General features: G+C 42.1%; 1 long non-coding RNA gene across 3 annotated transcripts in view; it reads right to left on the bottom strand.

Moving 5' to 3' along the window:
* LOC117360822 overlaps window positions 1-13,168 on the bottom strand; it is an 88,019-nt gene extending 74,851 nt beyond the window's left edge. For all 3 annotated transcript variants that reach the window (XR_004539526.1, XR_004539527.1, XR_004539528.1), the window contains exon 1: window positions 13,055-13,168. This is a non-coding gene — a long non-coding RNA (uncharacterized LOC117360822). The remainder of the gene's footprint in view (window positions 1-13,054) is intronic.
* Window positions 13,169-16,422: the final 3,254 nt, after the last annotated feature.

Genomic DNA, 16,422 nt, shown 5'->3' with positions numbered 1-16,422 from the left:
TTGCTGGGTCTGGGTCTGATGATGGGGAGCATGACAGAATGGACATGGGGTGAGTGGGAGAGCTGAACTGAATGGTAGGGTACAACTCCAGCTTCCTGTACTTTGGTGGTGTGAGCTAGGTTCTAACACAAGAATGTTTACATAGTAACATAGTAGATGACAGCAGATAAAGACCCGAATGGTCCATCTAACTAACTGAGACTAGCCCTACCTGTGAACGTTCTGGTTCAGCAGGAACATGTCTAACTTTGTCTTGAATCCCTAGAGGGTGCTTTCCCCTATAACAGCCTCTGGAACAGCGTTCCAGTTTTCTACCACTCTCTGGGTGAAGAAGGACTTCCTAATGTTCATACGGAATCTATCCCCTTTCAACTTTAGAGAGTGCCCTCTTGTTCTCCCTACCTTGAAGAGGATGAACAATATGTCTTTATCTACTAAGTCTATTCCCTTCAGTATCTTGAATGTTTCGATCATGTCCCCTCTCAGTCTCCTCTTTTCAAGGGAGAAGAGGCCCAGTTTCTCTAATCTCTCACTGTATGGCAACTCCTCCAGCCCTTTAACCATTTTAGTCGCTCTTCTCTGGACCCTTTTGAGTAGTACTGTGTCCTTCTTCATGTACGGCGACCAGTACATCTGGATTTAGCCCACATCTTTTCAGTATTAGCTCATTTCAGTTACTTTCAGGTACTTTCCTGTTCCCAGGGCCAGAGTCATCCTGCACAAAAATACATGACCAATAGGGATTACTCTGCAAGCGAATGCAAGGTCCCAATGAGGCAATATTCTTTGCTAAAGCAAAGAATATTGCCTAAAGCAAGGCAATATTTTTTGCTACACTGATTTCAATGATCAAGGTGGATAGCTTTGCCAACTTTTCCTTAGGTAGTCTTAAAACCATCTGTATAGGATCGAGCCCAAGAATATAAGGTACCTTGCAGGACCCATTAATATATTCTGTGCCAAGGGGACCCAATAATGGCATGCCATTCACTGAAAGCTTTGAAAAGGATCACTGTAAGTTGGAGATGCCTCAGATTCTAAAACAAATAAATCATCAAAGTAATTAATTGTTTTTGTGAATCCTAAATGCTGAACATCTCAAAGTGTGCACATGATTTACAACAGCCCAAAGGCATATTTGTCAAAATAATACATACTTTCATAACAGTGGCATAGCTATGGGTGAGGCTGGGTAGGCACAGGCCACCCGGCAGCGGTACACAGTGTCATCTCCTCTTCGTGGTGCACTATCATCTGCCTTCCTATCTCTCAACCTCATCTATCCCCAGTATGCCTTATGCATCCTGAACCTACAGTGATTCATTTTTGCTGCCGGCATGGCCGTGAAGGCTTCCCTCTCCTGCATCCCGCTAGACAGGAAACAAGACGCGACATCAGCGAGGTGGGATGCAGGAGAGGGAAGCCTTAATATAAGAACATAAGCAATGCCTCTGCTGGGTCAGACCTGAGGTCCATCGTGCCCAGCAGTCCGCTCACGCCGCAGCCCAACAGGTCCAGGACCTGTGCAGTAATCCTCTATCTATACCCCTCTATCCCCTTTTCCAGCAGGAAATTGTCCAATCCTTTCTTGAACCCCAGTACCGTACTCTGCCCTATTACAAGTTTCAAGTTCAAGTTTCAAGTTTTATTTAAATTTGATAATCGCTTATATATAATTTACTAAGCGAGTTACAATAAAATATAAAATAAACATACAATTTAACGTACAACTTAAAATGGATTAGACGGACAGACATATAGACAAACTTGAGAACATAAGGAAAAAAGGGAGAAAGTTACAAAGTTAATGTTTTTCATTTTTAAAGAAGAAGCCATGAATGGAAGGTAAAAAAAATTTTTTTTAAATATATATAAATGGTGTTTGGTACGTTAGATATAAGTCATTTAAAGATTAAAAGCATCTCTAAAAAGGAAAGTTTTCAGGTTGTTTTTAAATCTATTAAGATCTTTTTCTTCTCTTATATGTTGTGGTAGAGTATTCCAGGTCTGAGGGGCCATTACTGAATATATGTCATGGCGTCTAGTACCAATAACTTTTAAAGTAGGGACCGCTAACAGCCTTTGAGCTGTGGAACGGAGAGAGTGTGACGTATTATATGGAATGAGCATCCGGTTTATAAATTGAGGTTCGTTTGTGGACAGTGTTTTAAACACTAGAAGCAGGATTAACAGGGAGCCAATGCGAATCAATCAAAAAGGGAGTTTCGTGATCAAATTTTTTTCCGTTGTGGATGATTTTAACAGCGGTATTTTGAATTATTTGTAAGCGTTTCTTTTCCTTTTGAGTGATATTTAAAAATAGTGAATTGCAATAATCAAGCTTAGTAATGACAAGTGAATTATTAAAATATTTAATGATTTAAATTCCAGAAACTTGGACATAGAACGGATCAAATGCAAGCGGTAAAAACAGCATTTGACAACATTACTAATATGATCGTGATACAATAGTTTGTCATCGATAATAATCCCAAGTATTTTCAATGATGATACTAGGTTTAGATGTATATTATTAATAGTAAATGGAACGGCCAGATTTAACCCCTGTTTCCATAGAAAAAGTAGTGCTTTAATTTTTGTTATATTTAAAGCTAATCTATTTATAGTAAGCCAATTTTTAATTTTTTCTAATTTTTGGTTGATCTGGTGTATTTCGTCTATATTTTCTGGATTGAAGGGATGAGTCAGCTGAATATCGTCTGCGTAAGCATAAGTAGTAAAGCCGATTGATTGACATAGACTTATAAGGGAGAAAGAAAAATATTAAAAAGTAATGGAGACAAAATGGAGCCTTGAGGAATGCCATAGTTAAGAGTGAAAGGGTTTGAGATTGTGTTATTGAAATTAGAGAATGACACGGTGAAAAAATTGGTCCCCGTCACCGCCCCGTCCCCATCTCACCATCCTCTGCACCGCCCCGTCACCGCCATTCCCTTCACCGCCCCGTCACCGCCACTGCCACCCCATTCACCGCCCCGTCACCGCCACTGCAACCCCATTCACCGCCCCGTCACCGTCACCGCTGCATACATAAAAGCCTCAAACGGGTACGATTTTATATACTTTTCTTTATTTACGTATAAAGGAAACATTCTTTAAAACTTTAAAACTTTAAAACTTAGTTAAATATTAGTTAATAACTATACAAAAACAAACACGACATGTACTTTTAATGCTTACAATGTTAGCCTACATGGTAAGTAGACGCGGCCGCTGTACCTAATCGTGGCAAAGATCTCCCTGCCGTGATTAGCATAGTGACCGCGGCTACGGCTGCAAGTCTCCCCTCCCCCCAGCGATCATGACAGGAGGGCACCCAACCCCTCCTGTATGCTTCTCCTCTGATCCTCCTTCCCTCAACCAAGCATCTCTCTCTCTCCCTCCATGAGTCCAACTTTTCACTCTCTGCGCTCTCCCCCTTCCCCAGTGTAACATTTCTCCTTCCCTCCTTTCTGTCCTCCCCATCCATCTTGCCCTCTCCATGAGTCCAACACTTTCTGCCTCCTGCACACTTTCTCTCTCTGTCCTTGCCTCTTCCCTCAGTGGTATCCCTCCTTCGCACCCCACAACCCAACATGCTCTCTCCCCATGCACCATCTCACCTTCCTCTCCAGTGTGTAGCACCTTTCCTTTTTCCTTTCCCTCCTTTTCTGCCAGGTTCAGCAGTACCTCTTCTCCCTTCCTTTTACTTCCCCCTTGTCCAGCAGTACCCCTTCTCCCTTCCCTGTTCCCATTGTCCAGCAGTACCCCTTCCCTCCTGTCCAACAGTATCCTTTCTCCCTTCCTTCTTCCCCTCCTCCCCTTGTCCAGCAGTACCTGGTGTACACTGGGCAGGAAGAGAAGCTCCGGCATCAGCGTCAGCTGACTAGCAACTTCCTGCAGCTGCATCTTTTGCTGGGACTCCTGTCTTCGTGTATCCGGCAGATATGCGAAGGCAGGTGTCCCATACGATGGGGGGTTGCTAGTCAGCTGACGCCGGAGATTCTCTTCTTTCCCAGTGTGCAAGATTGCGCCAGCGTCAGCTGATTTGCAACTGCCTGCTGCCGTCGCGTATGCCGGGACTTCTGCCTTCGTGTATCCGGCAGATACACGAAGGCAGGAGTCCCAGCATACGCGACGGCAGCAGGCAGTTGCTCAGATTTCGGGATCAGGTTGCCCAGTTGCAGTTGCCCAGATTGCGAGTTCGGGTACTAGACTGTGTATTCCTGTAGACCCCCCCCAACGGCCCTCCCGACAATCGCAGCAGAAGGGTACCCAACCCCTCCTGCCGGTCCTCCCAATGGCCTCCCCTAAGATCGCCGGCAGGAGGGTACCCAACCCCTCCTGCTGGACCCCCCCCCCAACGAACCCTCCCACCCCGGAACCCCCTTAGTCTTACTTTCCAAGTTGGACCGGACGGCTCCTCACACGTATGGCCAGCAGGCTTGCCTCCGTCCAAATGAGGCGGGCCTGCCCCTACCCTGCCCAACCCACAGGATCCTAGGGCCTGATTGGTCTAGGCACCTAAAGCCACTCCCGCTATAGGAGGGGCCTTAGGTGCTTGGGCCAATCAGGCCCTAGGATCCTGTGGGTTAGGCAGGGGAGGGGAGGGGTGGGCCCGCCTCATTTGGACGGAGGCAGGCCTGCTGGCCAGACGAGCGAGGAGCTGTCCGGTCCAACTTGGAAAGTAAGACTAAGGGTGGTGTTTCGGGATGGCGGGGTTTGTTGGGGGAGGGTCCGGCAGGAGGGGTTGGGCACCCTCCTATTGGCGATATAGGGGGGCGTTGGGGGGGCCGGCAGGAGGGGTTGGGCACCCTCCTATCAGTGATCATAGGGGGGCTGTTGGGGAGCTGGCAGGAGGGGTTGGATATCCTCCTGCCGCGATCGTTGGGGAGGGCTGGTTCTGTCGGCATGAAGGGCTGAGCACCTTCCTGCCGGCGATCGTCGGGGGGGGGGCGGGTTCTATTGGCAGGAAGGGTTGATCTGACAAATGCAAGTTGGATCGAGAGTAAATGCGGCAACGTGCGAGTTGGATCGAAAGTTGGAGGAGACAGACAACATGGCGGAGACATCTAACACCCGGTCACGAACACGGTGAAACACAGGTAAATAGCGGTTCCTAGAAGGGGGGACATTGGCCTGCGGGGACAAATCTATTCACCGTTTTTGCGGGCGGTGAAAGGATTTGTCCCCGCGTCTGCGGCGATTTGCTAATGAGGTCACCATAACCCGCAGCCAAACCGCAGCCACGCAGCGGTTCGCTGCGGGGATCGCTCCCCGTGTCATTCTCTAATTGAAATGCACCGTAGATGAACGATTAGATAGGAAAGAAGTAAACCACTGTAAAGTTAGATCGCAGACGCCTATGGTTTTTAACCTGTCTAGGAGCAGAGTGTGATCAATAGTGTCAAATGCTGCGGACAAATCGAGGGAAAAAAGTATAACGGAATTATGATGGTCTCTAAATAATAAATTATATTGGTGGTAAGACCAATCAGTGAATATTCTGTGTTATGATTTTTTCTAAATCCTGTTTGGTTAGGATGTAAAACATTAGTTGATTCAACAAAGTCAAATAGTTGGTCGAATACTACTCTTTCTGTTATTTTTGCCAAGAATGGAATGTTGGCAATGGGACGGTAATTTGTTGGGTCCTCCAAACTTGTTTTGCGATCCTTTATTATGGGAAAGATTATAACAGTTTTCCATGATGGCGGCAAAAGGCCTGTAGTGAGGCTTTTTAATATAAAGGAATGTATGAAGGGGCCAAAACAAGAAAATAATTTCTTTAAGATTGATGGAGAAATGATCTCTAAATGGGAGCCTTTTAAGTTGACTTTTTGAAAAAGGCGCTCAATGTCTGCTAGAGTTGGAAGATTAAAAGTGGAACATTTGGCAAAAGGTAGATGACAATTGTTTGAATTGTCCGTAGTATTGTCTGATGCGATATAATCAAAGTTTTTTCGTATATTTTTGATTTTTTCACAAAAGAAGTTAGCCAAATCTTGGGCTGTTAAATTGATTTTATTGTCTTCCTTTTGTGAGTTAGGAGTAAAGGATTTTAAGATGGAATAAAGAATAGAAGGGTTTTTAGCTTTTATGATATTGTTAGAATAATAGGTTTTTTTAGCGTAATTAATTTTTATTTTGTAAAGGACTGATTGTTCTTTATAAAATTTCAAATTTTCGGCAGATTTATTTTTACGCATTCCAGGTGTCCACCACATGTTGGGTAAAGAAGAACTTCCTAGCATTCGTTTTGAATCTGTCCCCTTTCAATTTTTCCGAATGCCCTCTTGTTCTTTTATTTTTCGAAAGTTTGAAGACTCTGTCCCTCTCTACTTTCTCTATGCCCTTCATGATCTTGTAAGTCTCTATCATATCCCCTCTAAGTCTCCTCTTCTCCAGAGAAAAGAGTCCCAGTTTTTCCAATCTCTCAGCGTATGAAAGGTTTTCCAAACCTTTTATCAAACGTGTTGCTTTCCTCTGAACCCTCTCGAGTATCGCCATATCCTTCTTAAGGTACGGCGACCAATATTGGACGCAGTACTCCAAATGCGGACGTACCATCGCCCGATACAACAGCAGGATAACTTCTTTCGTTCTGGTTGTAATACCCTTCTTGATTATGCCTAGCATTCTGTTTGCTTTCTTAGCGGCCGCTGCGCACTGTGCCAAAACGGCTTCATTGTCATGTCCACCATTACCCCCAAGTCCCTTTCTTGGGTACTCTCATTCAATAACATCCCTCCCATCGTATAGTTGTACCTCGGGTTTCTGTTTCCCACATGTAATACTTTACATTTCTCAATGTTGAACTTCATCTGCCATCTCGTCGCCCATTCCCCTAGATTGTTCAAGTCCCTTTGCAATTTTTCGCAGTCCTCTTTAGTCCGAGCTCCACTAAATAGTTAGGTGTCGTCCACAAATTTTATTATCTCACACTTCATCCCTGTTTCTAGATCATTTATGAATATATTAAATAACAGCGGCCTGAGCACTGAGCCCTGCGGGACCCCACTCGTGACCCTCCTCCAGTCTGAGTAGTGGCCCTTCACTCCTACTCTCTGTTTCCTACCCGCCAACCAGTTTCTGATCCATCTATGTACGTCTCCTTCCACCCCATGGTTCTTCAGTTTCCGGAGTAGGCGTTCATGGGGCACCTTGTCAAAGGCTTTTTGGAAATCTAGATATATGATGTCTATGGGGTCTCCTTTGTCCATCTGTTTGTTAATTCCTTCGAAGAAGTGCAATAAGTTCGTTAGGCATGATCTCCCCTTGCAGAAACCATTTTGGCTGGTTATCAGAAGTTCGTTTCTTTCAAAATGTTCATCGATGTTTTCTTTTATCAGTGCTTCCGCCATTTTCCCGGAACTGAGGTCAGACTCACCGGTCTGTAGTTTCCCGGGTCACCTCTTGATCCCTTTTTAAAGATGGGCGTAACATTGGCTATCTTCCAGTCCTCCGGGATCATGCCTGTTTTCAGGGATAGATTGCAAATTTGCTGTGCTAGCAGCAAAAATGAATCACTGTAGGCATTGGAATGTGTGAAAGGTATATATCAGGGAGGGATGGAGTTGAGAGATAGGAGTTCAGATGCTGGGACACCACAGAGGAGAGAGGGGAGGGATGTTGAATGGGCTTTTTACTTTTAATATCTCCAGGAGGCATCGGAAGGTATGTGGAAGGGTTCATCCAAAATACCAGGCCTGACCAAACCATTGTTTGATAAAAACCCAACAATAGGAAGCTGGTGGGGTACACAGATAAGCTAACTGCTGACTCTATATTCACTTTGGCCATAATAGCAGCCATGTCATACTGCCTGAGCATATTAACAGCATGGTCGAAGGAGGAATATCACATAGATCATACTTCCTAAAAAATGAAATAATTCACAGATGATCTTTTTAGATAGGAGAGGTTATGTATCAACCTGAATTTTCCAGATTCCTCTTTGGAATCACAACCAGAAGTTATACTATCATCTGTTGGAAAGGCATGGTAGAAAATCTTCCAATAATACGCCTAAGACCAGCTTGGCTCGCATTATGTGCGCACAATAGCTTACTGACCAAGCAGACTTATCCCATTAAAAGTTTTTTAAAGACATCAGAACCTGGAAAGTAACAGTCATGTTACATTACCTTAACACATTGAAATGATATTATTTATTGTGGCCCCCCCAATAAGAACATAAGAATTGCCATACTATGACAGACAGAAGGTCCATCAAGCCCAGTATCCTGTTTCTAACAGTAGCCAATCCAGGTCCCAAGCACCTAGCTAGATCCCACGTAATAAAACAGATTTTATGCTGCTTATCCTAAGCAGTGGATTTCCTCAAGACATCTCAATAATGGCTTATGGATTTCTCTTTTAGAAAATAGCCAAACCTTTTCTAAACACTGCTAAGCTAACAATATTTGATATACTACTGATCGCAAAATAATAATGCTATTAAGTGGTTTACAATTAAGTGATGTCACCATAAGGCAGAGGTGCATAATCGAGATGAAAATACGTCTACAACCCACCTAAATCAGCACTTGGATGACCTAAAAGACAGGTCGTCCAAGTGCCACTAATCAAAACAGGTTTTTAGACGTATCTACAGGCATCTTAGGCCTCTTGACTGTCGCTGTGCATCCAGAATGAATAGGGGCATTTTTCGAGGAGTGGTTAGGGCAGAAAGTGGGCGGGATGTTGGCCGACCAAACTTAGTCATCTTGCAGCGATAATTGAAAATTTGACGAGACTGCTTAGACAGAACTTATACGTACATTGTGACTTAGGCGATCTAAAACCAGTAAGTGCCTAGAAGGTATCCAAAGTGACCAGATAACTACTGTAGACACAAAGTACAGACCCCTAAACACTCCCCCAATAATCACTGACCCCCCCCCCACACACAAAAACCACCATAAAAATCGGAATTAAAAATGTACATACCTGCCTCCAGAATATCAGCACCTGGCATAGGAAAGCCTAGAGAGCTGCACAGAGGTGGCTAAAGTAGTCTGGGGGGTGGGCTAGTAAACCATAGAGGGGAGGACCCAGGCCCATAAGCCACTCTAACCACTGTGAAAAATGTGAGTCCACCAAAAAACCCCAAAACCCTACTGTACTGCCATGTAGGTGCCATCTGCAACCATAAGGGCTATTGGGGTGGTAGACAGGTGGTGAGATGTTTATACCCTTTTTGTGAAGTTCACAGCAGTGCTATGTCTGGGTGGCTGGTCCATCACTTTGCTGGCCTCTACTACGTCCAAAATATCTTTTTCTAGGCGTTTGGGACTTGGACGATTTTTTGAGCGAGAATGCGGTATAAAGATGGATGACTTGGTGGTCTAGACAATCAAACGGCTGGATGTATAATTAGACGATTCTTGAAAAAAAAAATTTTGGACGTATTTTTTGAAAATGGACTTTAGACGCTGCCGACTTGGGCGACTAGCACCCTAGGCCCAAAATGGACTTAGATGTTTTGTTTTTTTTTTAAATTAATCTGCTCTTATTGTCTGGATGACTGAATGCACAACAAGTGCAGATGTGCTTGTTCTTGTAGCCATTTTGACTGAACCACGAGCATGCATTTGCAATTTCAAAGTTTCCCCATCCATATTGAGAGTTAGACATGGTCCCTCACAAGAGGCAGTTCTGACTCTGTGCAGTCATTCTGGATATCATGGGATTAACTATAATTACTACTACTACTAGTGCTATTTATTATTTCTATAGCACTACCAGATGCCAGGAGTGCTGTACATTAAATGCACAAGAGACGGTCCCTGCTACAAAGAGCTTAAAATCAAAGTTATGACAGACACACAGGACATAGGTTAGATCAATATAATTCTGTATCATGTGAAGCCTCAATATATTTATTTATTTGGATTTAGCTCACACCTTTTTCTTTAGTAGGGTTACCAGATGTCCTGGAAAACTCGGATATGTCCTCTTTTTAGAGGACTTTCTGGATTCCTGGACAGATCTGCAAGATCCAGAAGTTTATCTCGGTTTTGGAAGGCCTCAAGCTCAGGGCTACATCTGGAGGGCCTCCGAGCATGCATGGATGAGACGTGATGACATCACATGCATGCAAGCACACCTTGCTCATCCAATGGTCCCACAGATTCCCTCACATGATGTCTCTTATTTTCTTCATTGGGATCCTTTTTCCATTCTTTAAAAGATGTTTTCTTGGCTGTAATAGCCTCTTTCACTTTGCCTTTTAACTACGTCAGCTCTTGTTTTCTTTTCTTTCCACCTTTTTTAATACATGGAATACATCTGGTCTGGGCTCCCACAATGGTATTTTTAAACAACAGTTTAGATTTTGCTGAATACTGAAGGTGAAATTCTATAAGAGGTGCCTAACTGAATTAGCAAATTAGCTTCAATTATGAGCTTTAACAAGCTCATAGTTGAAAAAATAAAAATTGATTGGGTGATAAGTGCCTATCATTGGCACAATTCTACAAAAGATAGATGCCAAACTCCAAAATAGGTGTGTTTAGGGGTGGAGTAGGACTTAGTCGCCGCTAGGCATGATTCTTTACAGGACTTAGGCACCTATAATGTAGGCCTTTAAAACCCTGGCCTATATTATAGGTGCCTAAGTTTTAAGTTAGGTGCGATTCTGTAATAGGCACTTAAGTGTAATTTATAAGAGATAGGCGCCTATCTTTTTAGATGACATTTACAGAATTTCCCCTGCAATGAATAAAGCTCATTACCCTGAATCCTTGCTCTTCTCTCACAATTGTTTATGCATGTTTACATTTTGTTTTGTATTTCCAGCATGTAAGCTATAACAAGCAGGGTAGGGTATATAGGGGCTTATTTTCAAAATGCTTTGAAAATTAGCCTCATAATCTCTGTTCTTATAGTTTAAATGTTCCATGTGGCCCTTTCCCTCCAATCTTGAGACCTACCTGGCTTCAATTCCTCAGTCTAATGTGCAACCTTTGACCCTATTGGTCATACCAGAGATCCTAGTCCTTATTGGCATTCCTTTATACCTTTCCCTCTAGGGCAAATCTTCTTGAGCTCAGAAATTAAACAATTTATAGCCTTTCTTGCCCCTTCTATCACTGGAACATTCATCCTCCTTTTAACAGTTAATTTACTATCCATCTCTTCAGACATTAAGTAAACATCCACTTCATGAATTAATTCAGTATCTAACCACAAAAGACTCATCCTGCTTTTATTGAAATAGAATCAGTGTAACACTTTTGTTTCAACTATTCACAGTATGTTATATATTTACTTATGCGTAATAAACAGTTGGAAATTAGAAATACAAGCCTTATCTTTGCACAAACTTAGTCATCAATGCTTTAGGTCATTGTTGAGTAATGCATTGAAGTATTTTTAGAGAATACAGTAGTATAATCCTCATCAGAGACACAATGGTGGCTACCACAGAGACTACCCCTGAATCAGTATTATAGTGAGCCTTTCTCAGCTAGTCTGTGGACCAACAGAAGTGGCTGCAATAATGCAGCTAGCAGGGAGCTGTATGGAAAACCATTGTATCTAGTGAGAAGGTTGGTTCATAATCTGTCATTGCTATTGATGGAATACATCCAAAACTCATGGTGTCACTCATGTTCACCTGGAGTTAGATACACCTACTGAAGATTCTACAAGGCTTTTTTCCTCAAGTGATTGATTGATATTGCTGAAGATTCCTAGGTTGTTCACCAAGGAGACTATGGAAAATCATATAAATCTTATATAAGGGGAGTCACGTGATGTTGTGAACAGGGAAAGACATGTTCCAGTCCTACTCTGAGATCCTCCGACACCATCGGCTCTAATCCAGGCTAATTTTCCTCACAATTAACTATAGGACTCATTTCCTATATTATGTTCTATGGACAGATACTTGACCCCTTCCCTTTTAGCGATGTCGACTATGGGATCGCAGAAAGATCGGGCCAAGGTGGCTGACGATACAATGGCGGAGCGGGGGACCTAGTGGCGCTGTTACACAATTCACAGAGATAGCTCTCGCAGATCTAACAGCGGCAATGGTAAAAGCCCTGGAGCCGAGATTCAAACAACTTTCTGATCACGTCTTGCTTGAAACAACTACTAACAGATACTACTCGGAGAACAACAGAATTGGAAATGTGAGTCTCTGCAATTTAAGATGATGCACATAGAGTTACTGTGGAACTACAGTCTTTGCAAGCACTCACCTGCTCCCATGCAGGGAAGCTCAACAACTTAGAAAATAGATCCTGATGCAGTAATTTGCACATCTTAGGTGTCCCGGAGTCTCTGCCAGAAGCTGCACTTCAAGAGGAATTGAACATTGACTGCGGGACACCTTAACATTTCTTGCGAGCGTGGGACCCACGCGTTTGGAATATGCTCACTGACTGGGATGGTGCAAGACAGGTGACTCTTGATCTTGCCTGGTGATTGTACAGTTTCATAATTATCTCCATAAATCTAAACCTTAAATAGGTCTATGAAATAAATACCGAAGACTTAGAAAGAACATACTCATATATAGAAGTTTCAGAACATAATTTTAAAGAGAAGACATTGTTAAAAAAGATTTCTGCTTATGATTGGACATGTGAAAAATCCATGAATGTATCCCTAGCTAATTGGGAGAAAATTCAACCAGACTTTATGCAGATTAAATGTAGATTCTCAAGAATGTGACTACTGTGACCCCCTTCAATCAGAAATGCTTGTTAAACTTTCATGAGTGTTTTCATTTAATTTTAGGAAAAGTACACTAACCCCCTCTTCTACAAAGCCACGCGGCAATGGCCCCGAAGCCCTTTAAATCTCTATGGGCTTCAGGGCTGTTACCACGTGGCAGCCGCTAGCATGGCTTTGTAGAAGAGGGGGTAAACTAGTTTGTTGACTATATGAATTTTTTGTGGGTTTGTTAAACTATTTCCTGAATTTAAAGAAGTTTACTTATACAGTACAGTATCTAGTTACACTCTTTGGAGAAAGGACATACGTTCCTACAGAGCCCTTTTAAAACTGTGTATTGAAAAATGTAAAAATACAAATATACCCTGTCTCCACGCCACAGCAGCCTAGCTCTTTCCCTCTCTCTGTCACAGCATTCAGTATTTCTCTTAGCTGAAGAGGGCGTTTCTTTGTTGTTAGTGGTTGAAGTATTTCCTGCATGCAAGAGAAACAGTTCTTGAAATGTCTCTTCTTTTTTAATGTCTATTTCCCAACAGGTTACAATTATACAAAATAAATTCAGTCACACATTAAACAGAAAAAAACTCCCTTCCACCACATCCCTCCAGAGAAACAGTCCCCAATACATGAGGCTGTGTAGGAGGTGGTATAAAGAGGGGGAAGGGATAAAAAACATGCAGGTTACAAAGATTCCATGTTAGGTTACAAAGATTCACCAGATAAGAATTAACCAGGGAGTTGAAACCGGTAATGTCTCTTTTTTTTTTTTTTTTTTAGTCAAGGTTTGAGCATTGAAAAAATTTTCATATAAAAGTACATGTAAACATGGGCTGGAAATCGTAAGTTATGCATATCATATTTTTCAGACCATTAGACGCACTGGACCATAAGACGCACCCACCTGTAGAGGAGGAAAAAACAAAGAAAAAAAAATTTGGTTCAGAATTTTTTCTTCTTCTTGGTTTATCCTCTTCTACACTTAGGTGCATCTGGTGGTCTGGTGCGGGGAAGCCAAAAGGCCAAAGCCGCCTGCAGCCAACCAAGCCCAAAGCTGCCCAAAGCCCGAAGCCATATGCAACCCCCTGTTACCTTTTTTAGTGGTAGTGGTCCAGCGCAGTCTCCTGGATGGCTGCCTTTGTCTTAGAAGAGCGATGCACAACACAGGAGCGTGACCTTTGTACTTCCTTCCTGGTCCCGTACCGCTCTGTGATTGGCTGCAGTCAGTGACTGCAGCCAATCACAGAGTAGCGCAAGCAGGTAGGAAGCGCAAAGGTCACGTTCCTGCATTGTGCATCACTCTTCTAAGACAAAGGCAGCTGTCCAGGAGACCACGCTGGACCAACGCCACTATAAAAGGTACTGGGGGGACGCACAGTGTATTCAGTCCATAAGATGCACCCCCTTTTCTACTCCTTTTTTGGGGGTGGAAAAAGTGTGTCTTATGGTCCGAAAAATGCAGTAAGTAGTGTGCATGTAATATTATAACAGTGAGACAAATGTCAAAAAGACAACAATTGTAGTGATAACGGGATAAAAACCGTATAACTTATGACATATTCAACATCAAATGAAAAATCATCAGGTAGCATGAATCAAAGCAACAATATATCATGAGAGAAAAGAGTAAAAAAGAAAGAATGAAGGAAAATAATAAAGTACAAGTAGAAAGAACAGAAAATCAAGGATTGGAGCTATGCAAATGGACCTTAAGAGAGTTCCATTTTCTCTAAAACTGAGGAAATCTGTTGGATGTTTTGGCTAGATATGCTTCAAATTTATACGTTAAACAGACTAGGTTCCACCATTGTAGATGAGAAGCCTTAGATAAGTTTTTCCAAGAGCTGAGAAAAATCTTTAGAGTTAAAGTAAGCAAAATATCTAGTAGCAAAACATCATCTATAGATAATTCACATATAAATACATAAGATTTCAACAACAACATCTGATATGTTAAAGACACATTAATGTGAAATAAGGAGCATAGTGTATGTATCCCATACAGATTTCCAGTAAGATTGTACAGAGGGGCAATAGAAGAGCAAGTGTTTTAGGGAACCAATCTCTACATTGCAGGTCCAACAAGTTTGTGGGAAGGAAGGATTTATTCTATGGGATTTTAATGGGGTCCATTGTGCCCTGTGCAAAAGGAAAAACATGCTTTGCATGAGAGAAGCAGAACTAGAGGTATGGAATGTGGATTTTAAAATGAGAGACCAAGCATTATCCGAGATAGAAACACTAGTCATCTTCCCATGATCTTTTCCAAGATGCAGCTGGATGGGAGTGGGTACATTTAAGCAGTTTATAAAATTTGGATGCAGTGTGACCAAGAACCAGGTATTGTTTAGAGAGGACAAAAAGAGTAGGGAAATGAGTTGAGGCACTTCTGGTTAACTGACACCACTTACAGTTTTTGAATCAGGCCACTATGGTTAAAAGAACCAACACTGCCGAGTGATGCTGCTTTTTTTTTTCCTGTGTATACTTTTTGTAAAATATTGCTCCTGTTGTATTTGCTGGCAAATAATACATGTATCTACCAGGGTTCCTATTTGTATGTTACAAAAGTCTATGCAGTTCGCAGAGCCTCTTATAAACTACCAGCGAAATGTGAACATCTAAACCTGGCCATCCCATTTACTATGTTGAGCCCATGTGCAAAATGGTTCTTTAGGTATCCTAAAATACATTGGACACTGTAAGAAATTTAAAATCTTCTTGATTTCACTTTGGTAGCATGAAGAAAATAGATTTCTGGAGCTTAATAGCATGAGTCCTCAAACATTTTAAAATGTTGCATTTGTTACAATATCCTATGCTATGCAGAGGATAGGATAGAAATACTTTTTTACTATCACTTCTGCAGGGTTCTAATGCCTGAGCTTTGTTTTGGGGTTTTTTAAATAATTTTTTTGTAATTTGAAAAGGACAATAATTAACAATTGCAGAACAGAAGGGTTTCTCTCTCTCTCTATATATATATATATAATGTTTTCTAAGCCAGATCAATGGAGCGTTGTTAGCCCCGGCTGCGGTGGTAAGAACTTTGATGCTCATAGAATTCCTATGAGCGTCAGGTTCTTACCGCCACAGCCAGAGCTAAAACACTAGCGTGGCTTTGTAAAGGAGGGCCTACATTTATTATTGCCACCACCACCTAAGATAGAAAACTATTGCGGATTAAGATATTTGAAGAAAGATCAATGTTAATTTACTGCAATTAATCCTGAATCATGTATTACATTAAATTCAAATTGACCTTGCTTCAAATATCTTATCCCCCCCCACCCTTTATACTAAGCTGTGATAGATGATTCTACCATGGTCCGAAGCACTAAATGCTCTGACACTGCTCCAAAGCTCATTAGAACTCTAGGCTGTCTCAGTATCTGCTGTTAAGGATTCTACGGTGATACATTCTAAAATGGAATTAATGGAAAATATGTATAGAGCGAGAAATTTCCCAGTAACTCACTTACTATCTTCTGAAATCTTATTAAGGAAATTTTTCAAAGAAATACTGGGGTTGCCTAATGCGGATAATTTTCCAATTAATAATTACTATTATGTTCCTCAAAAGAAAAAAGAATCCGCCCAGGAGGTGGACCATTTGGTCACAACTGAAATTAAGATGTGATCCAGAGTCGGTCCACTCTGGTGATAACATGCATGGGTGAGATAAACAAGATGTTAATAATGAAACTTAGAGGGGACATGATAGAGACTTACAAG

This window comes from Geotrypetes seraphini, chromosome 5 (genome assembly GCF_902459505.1).
Source record: "Geotrypetes seraphini chromosome 5, aGeoSer1.1, whole genome shotgun sequence".
NCBI classification, from domain to species: domain Eukaryota; kingdom Metazoa; phylum Chordata; class Amphibia; order Gymnophiona; family Dermophiidae; genus Geotrypetes; species Geotrypetes seraphini.
The sequence above is the reverse complement of the archived record's forward strand: the minus strand, read 5'-3'. Positions and strand labels throughout refer to the sequence as shown.